The sequence below is a fragment of the Balaenoptera borealis genome, assembly GCF_965194805.1.
Source record: "Balaenoptera borealis genome assembly, chromosome: X".
NCBI classification, from domain to species: Eukaryota; Metazoa; Chordata; class Mammalia; order Artiodactyla; family Balaenopteridae; genus Balaenoptera; species Balaenoptera borealis.
The window spans coordinates 95,036,727-95,045,663 of record NC_138881.1 but is presented as its reverse complement, the minus strand read 5'-3'; the positions used below and the strand labels follow the sequence as shown (position 1 = coordinate 95,045,663).

The 8,937-nt window shown below is 39.8% G+C and overlaps 1 pseudogene across 1 annotated transcript in view; it reads left to right on the top strand.

The window, feature by feature from the left end:
- Window positions 1–7,989: 7,989 nt before the first annotated feature.
- The window catches only part of LOC309620723 (short transient receptor potential channel 5 pseudogene), a 34,771-nt pseudogene continuing 33,823 nt past the window's right edge, over window positions 7,990–8,937 (top strand). The window contains exon 1 of the transcript XR_014249899.1: window positions 7,990–8,225. The product of XR_014249899.1 is annotated as a short transient receptor potential channel 5 pseudogene (transcript). The remainder of the gene's footprint in view (window positions 8,226–8,937) is intronic.

Sequence of the window (8,937 nt, the reverse complement as noted above, 5' to 3'; positions counted from 1 at the left end):
GTGATGAGTTTTAAGTAACACTTTGTTTTAAAAATAATTTATTTAATTGTAAGTTGATATAATTTAACTTTTAATAATAGCTGTATTTAAAAACCAGCTTTAAAAATTCCTGATAATTTAACAATGAGTTCTAGTGAGATAGTATGAGCCATCTGCAGTACACTACTGCCTCTATCACTATGAAAGAGACAGATTAGAATCACTATAAAAGCATCACTATAAAGCAGTGTGCAAGGAGCAGAATTCATCTACCTAGGGACAGGTATGCAAGCCCCCTGCTCACCAAGGGTGTTAGGCCACCCTAACAAATACTGTACATAAAGCAAACCTTTTCCTCTCAAGAACAAAAATAGCTATCCTCAAAATTACATCATTAAAAATTCATTAGTAGGGGTCTTGAAGTCTTTTCAATTTCTAAGAATCCCATTTTAAAATGGCAAGGTATTTCCTGTGAGTGGTAATACATTAAGCCTTTTAATCAGCTAACACCTTTATGGATGTCAGGCAGCTAAGTGAGAAAAAGGCTCTGTGACATTGGCCCATAGGCTCTGTGCTTAGCACAGGTAGTGGGGTTAGATTTGGGAGAGAAATAAAAAAGGGAAAGTACAAATACCCCCCCAAACTGCCTTTTTCAGTCTTTCAGAAAGTCAGCTCCAATATATCTGCATGTGGGACTGCATAAAAGACTAGCCAGTAACTTCTCCTATCTTGGACTGACTACCTACAATACTAGCAGAGAACACTATATGAGCTGCTGACCAGTCTGTATTGCCCACCCCCTAAAGAACATTCTTATATTAGGGAAAACAAATGAAAGAAGAAAATGACAACAAAACCATCCATAAACTTCAAAGGTTTAAAATACCTTTACAAAATAAAATGAAATACCCTTACAATAGTAGCCATGCCATAATATATCAAAGCTAGGAATGTCCAGTGGTTCATGTAAGTGAAGAAAAGAAATACTGTAATGAGAAGCCAGAGAAAAATGAGGAAGAATAATTTGCTATCAAAAACCAGGTTTGTCATGAAATTATCATTTTTTATTTCGGTTCAAAATAATATTTTTGCTCAGGATTATAAAACAAAATTATAAATTATTGATGTACAATAGCGCACTAATAAACATGTAGAATATATGCAATCTTTTTAACACCTTTGAGGAGGAAGAGTACTAAGAGCAGAGGATCAATCAAGATGGCAGAGTAAGAGGATATGGAGCTCACCTCCCACCCCTGAACATATAAAAAATATATCCACGTGTGGAACAATTCTCACTGAAAACTAACTGGAAACTGGCAAAAATACTCCTGTACAACCGAAGCTGTAAGAAACAATGCACACGTAATCAGGTAGGAAGGAAAGAAGAGCGATAAGATTAGGACCTGTGCCCTGGGAGAGGACTCAGAGGAAAAGGGAGAATTCATGGGAAGAGATCCACCCTGGGAAGAGAGCAGTGAAAGCCACAGATTGGGTCCCCCAGTCCTGGGGTCCTACACAGGGGAGACAAGCCCCCTTGACTGGTTGGAGGACCGTGGGGACTAATAGGAGGGCTGCAGGAAGCCTGGATTCTGCTCATGAGGAGTGCATGTGCTGGCTTGCCCCTGAGGCAAAGCAGAGAGGGTGGAGAGGGGACTGCTCTAGTGGCTGCTAGGTTTTCCACAGCCACCTCCGCACACACCCCAGCCTGAGCCAAGCAAACACTACAGCTCCACTTACTCCATGTCACAGAATTCTGATGGCTGCCCTCCACCACAGCTCACACCCTGATATTCACCGAGAGTCTATGCAGGCCCCACCTGCTCTCCAGTGTGGCTCCACAACAGGACAGGGGCAGCAAAGGCTGAGGACACTGATCAGCTATGAGGAACAAAGAGGACTTGCACCCGAGGCTGCATCTGAGCAGAACAAGGGAAGAAAGTGGGGGGGTGCCTGCCCAGGCAGTGCATCAGAGACAGCTCGGATCTCTGTCTGCAGCCAACACGAGCCAAGAGCCCACACAGGCACTGCATGCTTCAGCATTCCTCCCTTCTAGGGCAAGGGTGCCAGTGCTAGGAGAGGGGAAAACACACACTTAAAGGGAACAGAGATAGCTCAGGCCTGACCCTCAGGGTTTCTGTTCCAGCAACTTGGTATCAGATCCTGCCCCCACCCCAATAGGGCAGTAACAACCACTGAACAGGGAGGAAGTCCTGCCTCACTCCCCGCTCGAGCTCTAGCCCCTCCATCTCCAGCCCCACCACCTAACAAGGTGATAACTTCCAGCACACCCTGAGGAAAAATATGACTTGCGTCCACATCAGATCCAACTCTCCCACCAAAGGCACTGGGCACATGCAATGTGTACAGGGATGATCCCACAATAGGTAACTGTTTTACCTAAATTCATAGAGGCAGAGAAACTTAAGCAAAATGAAAAGATAGAAGAACTGCTCTTAAATGAAAGAGCAAGAGAAAAACTCCCTGAAAATATAAATAATGAAACAGAAACAAACAATTTACCTGATGAAGAATTCAAAGCATTGGTAATATGAATGTTAACTGAATTAGGAAAAAGAATAGATGAACACAGTGAGAATTTTAACAAGAAACTAGGAAATATAAAAAAGAGCCAATCAGAAATGAAGAATTCAATAACTGAAAAAAAACACATTAGAAGGAATGAATAGCACACTAAGTGATACAGCAGAATGCATAAGTGATCTGGAAGACAGAATGATGGAAATCACCCAATCAGAACAGCAAAAAGAAAAACAAATCTTAAAAATGAAAACAGTTTAAGAAACCTCTCGGAAAAATTGAGCGTGCCAACATTCGCCTTATAGGGGTCCCAAAGGAGAAGAGAGAGAGAAGGGGATTAAAATGTATTTGAGGAAGTTATGTGTGAAGACTCCCCAAACCTGAAGAAGGAAACAGATATCCAGGTACAAGAATCACAGAGAGTCCCAAACAAGATGAACCCAAACAGACCCACACCAAGACATATCATAATTAAAATGGCAACGTTAAAGATAAAGAAAGGATTCTAAAGGCAGCAAGAGAAACACAGTCATATACAAGGGAACTCCCATAAGGTTATCAGCTGATTTTTCTACAGAAGCTTTGCAGGATGGAAGGGAGTGGCATGATATATTTAAAGTGTTGAAAGGGAAAAACCTGCAACTTGGGAATCTCTACCCAGCATGATTATAATTTAGAATTGAAAGAGAGATAAAGAACTTCTCAGAGAAACAAAAACTAAGAGTTAATATTAACCTACTCTAAAAGAAATGTTAGAGTCTTCACTACATGGAAAAGAAAAGGCTATGACAAGAAGTAAGAGACTATAGGGGCTTCCCTGGTGGCACAGTGGTTGAGAATCTGCCTGCCAAAGCAGGGGACACAGGTTTGAGACCTGGTCCGGGAAGATCCCACATGCCGCGGAGCAACTAAGCCCGTGTGCCACAACTACTGAGCCTGCACTCTAGAGCCCACGAGCCACAACTACTGAAGCCCACGTGCCACAACTACTGAGCCCACATGCCTAGAGCCCCTGCTCCATAACAAGAGAAGCCACTGCAATGAGAAGCCCGCGAACCACAATGAAGAGTAACCCCTGCTCGCCGCAACTAGAGAAAGCCGGTGCGCAGCAATGAAGACCCAACGCAGCCAAAAATAAATAAATAAAATAAATAAATTTAAAAAAAAAAGAAGTAAGAGACTATAGGAAAGGAAAAATCCCACTCATAAAGACAAATATAAAGGCTGAGGATCAACTGCTTAAATATGGTAGTACGAAGACTAAAGGAAAAATTGTAAAGCATCTATAACTACAATAAAGAGTGAAGGAATAAATATGAAGATGTAAAATATGGTACCAAAACCAGACCTGAAACCCTGAAACTCCTAGAGGAGAACATAGGCAGAACAATCTTTGACATAAATCACAGCAATATTTTTTGAATCTGTCTCCTAAGGCAAAAGAAATAAAAGCAAAAATAAACAAATGGGGCTGAATTAAACTTAAAAGCTTTTGCACAGGAAAGAAGACCATTGACAAAATGAAAAGATGACCTAGGGAATGGAAGAAAATATTTGCAAATGATATGACCAAAAAGCGGTTAATATCCAAAATACATAAACAAGGGAGATGCAAGAGGTAGGAAATATGGGGATATATGTATAGCTGATTCATTTTGTTAGAAAGCAGAAACTAACACACCATTGTAAAGCAATTATACTCCAATAAAGATGTTAAAAAAATACATAAACAGCTCACACAATTCAACATCAAGGAAACAAAACAACCCAATTTAAAAATGGGCAGAAAACCTGAACAGACATTTTTCAAAAGAACACATATATATGGCCAACATGTACATGAAAAGATGTTCAACATTGCTATTAATCAGAGAAATGCAAATTAAAATCACAATGAGATACCACCCCACACCTGTCAGAATGGCTATCATCAAAAAGACCACAAATAACAAATGTCAGTGAGGACGTGGAAAAAACAAAACCCTTGTACACTGTTGGTAGGAATGTAAAGTGGTGCAGCCAATGTGGAAAACAGTATGGAGTTCCTAAAAAAACTAAAAATAGAACTACCATATGATCCAGAAATTCCACTCCTGGGTATATATCCAAAGAAAACAAAAACATTGATTCAAAAAGATATATGCACCCCAATGTTCATAGCAGCACTATTTACAATAGCCAAGACATGGAAGCAACCCAAGTGCCCATCAACAGATGAATGGATAAAGAAGATGTGCTATATATATACAATGGAATATTACTCAGCCATAAAAAATAATGACATTCTACCATTTGCAGCAACATGGATGGACTTAGAGAATATTATGCTCAGTTAAATAAGTCAGACAGAGAAAGACAAATACTGTATGATATCACTTATATGTGGAATCTAAAAAATAAAACAAACAAATGTATATAGGAAACAGAAACAGACTCACAGGTATAGAAAACAAACTAGAGGTTACCATCAGGGAGAGGGAAAGGGAAAGGGGCAAGATAGGGGTATGGGATTAAGAGATATGCTACTATGTATAAGATAGATAAGCAACAAGGATATATTGTACAGCACAGGGAATTATAGCCATTATTTTGTTATAATAACTTTTAATGGAATATAATCTATAAAAATACTGAATCACTATGCTATATACCTGAAACTAATATAATATTGTAACTCAACTATACTTTAATTTTAAAAAAATAAGTGCTGAAAGCAAGATCAAGCCCCTCTCACTATAAATCAAAGCTATTAGGCCCATCCACCAAGCAGGCCTTGCAAATTCCCAGTCAGCTACATGGAGTTTCAAGAGACAGACAGTACTGACTCCCTCTCACAATAAAAAAAATAAAGTATCACTCCCCCAAGTCGCCCAATAAAGCCTCCTCATTTCCTCCTAACCCCATACCCAGGGCAACTTGTCAATGCCTACCATGAGTGGAGTCTAGTATTAGATGTATGACTCCAGAAAGAAATACGTAGAATCTACCTATCCCTGTCTGCACAGCTATTGGAATGTGAATATCTTTTTCAGATTTTTAAATTTTTTCCAACTTAAGAAGAAACCAAAGTGGACGTCTTAGCCAGCCCGGGCAGCCATAACAAAATACCACAGACTGGGTGACTTAAACAACAGAAATTTATTTCTCACAGCTTTGGAGGCTGAGAGGTCCAAGATCAAGGGGCTGGCCAGTTGGGTGTCTGGCAAAAGCTTTCTTTTTTGGCTTGCAGGTGGTGCCTTCTCACTGTGTTCTGACAGTGGAGAGAGCAAGAGAACTCCCTGATGTCTCTTCTTATAAGGGCACCAATCCTATCAGGGTCCCACCCTCATGACCTCATTTAACCTGAACAACTTCCTTATTCCAAATACAGTCACCTTGGGGGTTAGGGCTTCAATATATGAATTTGGGGGAACATAATTCAGTCCATAGCAAAAAGGAAGGCTTCTGCCACTAAAAAGGATTATAAATATGGTCCAACTTGATAAAGGGCCCAAGGGCAGAATCCTCTCTGAAGCTCAACTGAAACATGGTGGCTCTGTTCTCAAAAACAATGTGAAGTACAGCCCTGGGATGGGTGCAGAGGTAAAATTCACATGAAGGGCCTTGCTTTAATCAATGTATTTCATAGAGTATTCCTTCATTTCTCCATTTTACACTGAATGGACCAAGAAGTGGGAAAAGCACGGAACATGGAATCAGAGGACTTGGGTTATAATCCTGACTCTGCCATTTACTAATCCTTGGGTTTTAGAGCAAATTATTAATTTCTGTGGTGTTGGAAAATATTCATCTAGTTAAAAAGGTAACAGCTCTGTGAAATAGGCAAGGGTAAGTGAAAGAACTGAATGAGATAATGTATGTTACAGAACTTTGTAATCATAAAACCTTAGATAGATGTCAGGGACCATTAAACTAAAGGGAGAGCTTAAAAGCCTCCTGACTCAGAGACACATTTCATCTCAGAGAGATAATGGCCAAGAGGGACCTTTTTAATCAGGATACTAGTATTAGAGGAAATTTGAGGATAAATAAAATTCCCACACTGCACAGTAAGTTGAAAATATAACTTACAGAACTGCTTAGTATAAGAAGTAGTATAGCATGACTAGTTACACAAATAACACTAAAAAAGTGTTCTGATCAACTGATATTCATCACACTATGGTTCCACAAATCACTGATGTTCTTTAGGTTGCACCAAGGTGTTATGCTACAAACGTCAATCTGTGGCAGTCATTTATTGATTTGCAGAAACAATTTAATCCATGGGGAGAATTTTCTCCATTTCAGGTTTTTCAGTGACAAATTCCTCTTAATCCTTTAGTGACTGCTGGCAGACAGCATAACAAATTAACCTGTAGCAAAAGAACACCTAGGAAAAGCATATCAGGTGTCATCAATGGCTTGCTTTTATCCATTTGTGCTCATATACTTAGGTCTGCACTTTAAACTGCTAGCAAAAATTCCCTGTAGTCATATGATGGTATGAAGCACACTGTCTCAATCCCACCTGTAAAAGCCACTTTCCCACTAGGGAAATAGGTGGGGGAAAGGGCAGGAGATGCAAGACAGGGCAATTGTAACCTGAGGCAGTCTTGAAGGCAGAAAATTCTGAAAAGAAGTTGGCAGCCAAAAAGAACACAGGTCACATTAGCATTTAATCCAGAGAGCAAGGTGTGGATAGAATGGGTAGCTGGGAGAACAGACAGCACGAGAGAACAGGGCTTGAGCTGAGTAAGGAGATGAAAGATTTGCTGAGCAGAGCTTTTGAATGTGTTAGCATGTTCCTCTATTTACATGGTGCTCAGAGCATCTTGAGGTAATGGATGCAAATTCTTAAAGAAGTTAGATTAAATTTATGGCAATATTTTATAGGGTTCACAGAGAGCATCCTAATTTCCAGGTGATCTGCTATCCAGATCTGAGGAGCACTAAGGTTAAGTTGTAAATGACAAAGCCATAGGGGATCATTAATAGGCAATAGAGATACTCTGGCAATAGTCTTAATTCTTGGAAGGGGCACAATGGAGGAAAACCCTCTTCTAACAACACAGTCTTTGGAATCTCTATTAGAAGAAAGGTCTTGGGCTGGTTCCCCTTATGATGGAAACCACGAGGACTCATTAAGATGGCTCTCAGCAGTATAACTGTTATTTCTGGGAATCAGCCCTCAAGAGGCTGTGGGCACAGACCTCAGAAAATCAGAGGAACCCCATCTTTGGGTCCTATTCTATTCTACCTTAGGCATACAGACATATAGTATTGGGCTGACCCAAATGTCAAAGGAAGAGGTGATTCAATCTGGATTATCTAGTTTATTTCATCTATAAAAACAGCCCAAACCAGTAATTTTCTCAAACTTCCTTTCTTTTAGCCTGAATCATCCTCTTGTCCTATCTTTATGGAGTAAGCACATGGCTAACTGATAAATGTGCCCCTCACTTGATGCTGTATCTAACCCAGTGTGGCTAATACTATGTAAACATTTATTGTTTTAATACATAGTTGATTTTAGGGCTGGCATGGATCTTAGCAATCACTTTTTTTGTCTTCCTCATTTCACAGAAAAGGAAACAGACACAAAGAAGAGGAAATGTGACTTGTTCAAGTTCATACTTCAAATTAGTAGAAGAGCTGAGATTAGAATCCAGGTCTCCTAATTCCCAGGACACTACTCTTTAAACGGCACCATTTTACACATAGAGGTATGTACCATTATTTCCAGGTAAGTCCCCTGACAATTTTTATCTTTTGTTTTGAAATTGTACTCTTGTAACATTTCAAGTCCTAATCTTACATGCTGGGACAAGCAGGGAGGTGGAGAACTAATCAACTTTTCAGGAAATAGATCCTTGTACAAAAGTAAAACCCTCTCAGTAACAACAAGGGAGACCTGGTTTTATAGATCCCAATATGCAAAAGGAGAAAGTTACAAAACAGTCACACTGAAGGAGATTGCATTATAAGGGGATACTCAGCAGAACTTCTTGAGTGCATTTACGCACTTAAGATCATTACTTGGCAAAACCTTCTGGGACAGAGAAACAAAGTTAAAATAAGAGCCAGTGCCAGATGAAGACCAAGAAGAAGGCAAAATAAGCATCTCTGAAGTAAAATGGAAGTCATGAAGAAATAGGATATGTTTGACAGAAACTCAGTTTACCATGAAAATATCCTGGCCCTAGTAACCAGCAGTGAAGAGCCTTCCTCAATCACATGGATAGTAGCACTGCCGCTTTTCTAGTCACTAGGGCTTAAACTTGGATATCATCTTGAGGTTCTTTCTATACCTCACCTCCTAAAGTCTATCCATTACCAAGTCCTGTTTTTCCTTCCTTTGCTCTAAAATTCTTCTCTTCTTCTCCATTTGACTGCCAGCAATCTATTGATACATGGGACTCCATTATCTTATGGAAA